The sequence below is a fragment of the Apaloderma vittatum genome, unplaced genomic scaffold, assembly GCF_000703405.1.
Source record: "Apaloderma vittatum isolate BGI_N311 unplaced genomic scaffold, ASM70340v1 scaffold10207, whole genome shotgun sequence".
In the NCBI taxonomy this organism is placed as follows: domain Eukaryota; kingdom Metazoa; phylum Chordata; class Aves; order Trogoniformes; family Trogonidae; genus Apaloderma; species Apaloderma vittatum.
This window is the reverse complement of record NW_009726699.1, coordinates 16,909-20,559: the sequence shown is the minus strand read 5'-3', so window position 1 is coordinate 20,559 and position 3,651 is coordinate 16,909.

Genomic DNA, 3,651 nt, shown 5'->3' with positions numbered 1-3,651 from the left:
CCTTTTGGGTGAGGCCACCCAAAATCTGCCTCTGCCTGGCTGCGGAGAGGCCGTGTGTGCAGAGCTGCCTGGGGAGAGAGTAAGGAAAGGGAAGGGAATAGAGAGCGGAAGCCGAAGAAGCAGTGAAGGGGAAGCAATGAACCAGCTCTCCAGAAACCAGCAGAGCCACATAGTTTGTAGGAATTTGGGCATTAAAAAGGCAAGCAGGTCACAGGGTTGGACTGACAATCTGAAAAAGAAGAGGAAAAAGTCACCATAAAACCCCTTTCTTTGCTCAATGGGTTAAACTCCCCAGGGCCAGTCAATCAAGGTGATGTGATCCGAGCTGGCGGCAGCAAGGCGCAATAAAAGACACAGAAAAATGGTGTTGGACAGACCCAGGCAAGCCCAGCAGAACGGCACGTGTTCCCAACCAGTGTCTCACCTACATTGCAGTACCTTCAGCAGCGCCTTGCTTCATCACCTGGGCTGCTGAATTTAAGGTAATCTGGCTCAAGGACATCAACCTTCCGTAGATCTACCTTCGGTTTGATGAACCGGGATGAGGTACCCTCTCATTTTTGCTAAGACACCTTGTTCTGTGCTCTTTGCCCTTAGTGCCACTTAAAAAATAACTTGCCATTAACGACTAACACTTCAAAGAGAGAAACTTCATGAGTTTCTCCAGTTGCATGAGGACAGGAGAAGCGTTACGAAGACCGTTTGGGCCAAAAAAACGGTCATTGCGGGAGAAGTGTTTCAGGATGGAAGATGGGTGATAGCAGAGCAGCGATATTTAATCCACGGTAAGAGGCAGCCGCTGCTCGCATTGCCCTCTCCTGGCTTCATCACTTTCTGCAGTGGAGGTGTCAGTCGAGGGCCACTCATGAGCCCTAAAATGTGCAGGCAGCCCAGGTCAGATCTTCAGCATCCGTAGATTTCTCCTTGAAGGGTTAAAAGACTGAGCACCTCTGGTGCAAATAACAGGAAACATCCCGATTCCAGCCTCCTGCGCTGAAAAATTAACTAACTCGGACACGGAATTTGTATCATCAAATGGTAACACTCTTCATGGGAGGCTGGGCACCTCCCTTCACGAAGGGAGCATCAAAGCACGCGTAGATTTTCAATCCTTTTCATAGCAAAGCATGTGAAAAAGCAAACGCAGACTTTCAAAATGCCCGAATCGTAAACTTTGCCGTTTCCCTTAACTGCACAAGGCTGGCTGGAGAAAGCATCATCTCTTTTCCTTACTTCACTGACCCTTTAACACTGAATGCGGCCGGCAAAAATTCCTTGGGAAAAGTTGGTTAACGAAGGTTAGTTTGCAGGGCAGCAGAGTTGGTCGGTTTTGCTTTTGTCCAAGAAAAAAATAAAAAGTGAATAGGGTATAAAAGTTAATGTATCCTGATACTGTCAAGATAATGAAATGGTGCTTTTAGTTCTCTGCAATTCTCTGTACTGTTTCTTGGGCCCTCTCAGAAGCACTGACTTGGAGCTTCCTATAGAGCCAATTGAAATTCCAAGAATTTCACCTTTCAAATGCATTTTTTCATTGCCTTCTTTTTTGGCTTTGCTTCTCAAAGAACCATTTTTCTCTCAAATCTTCAGGACTATTATTTTCAGCCAATTCTAAGAACAGTTCGAAGATGCCAATTTCTAAACCCCAGTGGCATTTCCAGGAAAGGAATGGAAATTTTTAGGGCAGAAATCATCTCTCACCAACTCTAGGGTTGATTCTTTTAGTTACATAAGATTGTACATTTTTTGATGACCTGCAATCGTATCCCTGGTGCCGATGAGCATTTTTAACTTATCGCTCCATCTAAGGGAACAAAGAATATATTCTTATCCTCCTGAAGATGCTGCTGCATTATCCTTAGGCTTCCAGATTTATTTGCATTCTACTGCAGAATTGTTAGGAATGACGGGCCTTATCCATAGGGTATTAAATCAAGAGAAAGAGGAAGCAGCGGTGTAATCCATTCCATCTTTCTTAAAGCCAGAAGCATCAAAAACCTTTTACTAAGTTGTCCAAGAAAACATAATGTCATCTGTATGTTCGAATAAAACTTATGGCTCCTTAAATATAGATCGAGATCGGGTGTAGGAATTTATAGTTTCAGCAATAAGCTGCAATGTCTGAAGTCAGGTTTGGAAATTTCTCATTTGTGGATTTTTATCAAAAGAGTAAACTAGCAATCTAGATCTCGTCAAATCCCAAGCACAGACTCGGATTAGTTTTAAATGTTAGTTCATTCTCCCCACGGAGATACCACTAGAAGGACTTCATATCACAAACACCACACAAAGAATAACATCAAGCAAATAACGGCGTGTGCTCAGTGCGAGGAAAGACAACTATTTATTTAGCACAGCGAGTTCAGGCATTTAGGTCTCCTGCTTCGACAAATTTGGGTTTGCTCTCGCTTCGATTCTGAGAGGTGAATTTACTCTTCTCATCCTAGTTCTCGCTGGACTTTTATTTTTTTTTTTTTTTTCCTTCTCAAAATGGAACTGCTGCACAGCCTGGCACGTTAAGGCAGAACAGGAGGTGTTTGCTAAGGGGATGTCACCTGCGGGTCAGAGCTGAAGCGCGGTGCCCCAGCCGCGTGCTTTGGGAGCTGGTACGGCAGCTACGCTTGCGCTACCTGGCTGCAATCAGCGCTAGACCCACACTTCAAAAAAAGCGTTACGACACAGTCCGGTATAGTCTGAAAGTGCCTTATTTTAAAGCAAGTAGCCCACACAACGCTATCCGGGGAGGGGGAACGGTAATTTTGAGCTTCTAGCGCAACGGGCACACAGTACATTCAGCACTTGGCCAGCCGTACATTCTCTGCACCGAGAAGAAACCAGGACGGAAAAGGAATTGAGGTGCTGGGTGGCACGGCGCGAGCGGCACGGAAAAGACATCACAGACTCTTTGTGTGAACGCAGGGGAACAGGTGGAGGGTGGTCTCTGGGTTGGCTTGTTTTTTCCTCCCCAGACAGCAGTAGTATAAATATAGATGTACTCATACCTACGTACGCAGAATATTCGTCAAGGCAGGGTGGTGCACACACACACACACAAACACAAGTGCTTTCCAGACTGAAGAGGTGGGTTCTGGGTGGTGAGCCTGGACAGCAGACAGCGAGGACAAGGGAAAAATAAGCAGAAAAACCCCCTTATGAGTGGGACACGCCACAGTCACTGCCTCGAAAGGCTTCCACACTCAGTGACTGAGATTACTGAGCTTGCATCCGAGTGCTCTAAGGGCTGGGGGCGTTGGAGGGGGACAGAAATGGTTAAGGCCCACGTTGGCTGAGAACTGTTTTCCCCTCCTCTTCCGTTGGCAAAGGTTAGGTCAAGGAAATAAAAACACTTTCAGGAGCAAAATAAGAAAGTAAAATGAAGCAGGTGTTTTCTTTTTTCTCCCCCCGTATCTACCTATGCCGGTCGGGGCAGGGTAGGTAGATGCTCTACCTGTAATGTCACATACGGCTGAAAAAAATAATCCTCTGCCAGGGCTGAGGGAGGGGGACAGACAGGGCAGGTAGAAGCATCTCTTGAAGACCAGCCTCCCACTTGAAAACAGAAGTCACTGCCTGAAAATCCCTGCCCTACTTTGGCAAAACACAAATCAGAGCAGGAGCGACCGATTTCCCTCCCTCGTGAGTCACGTAAGC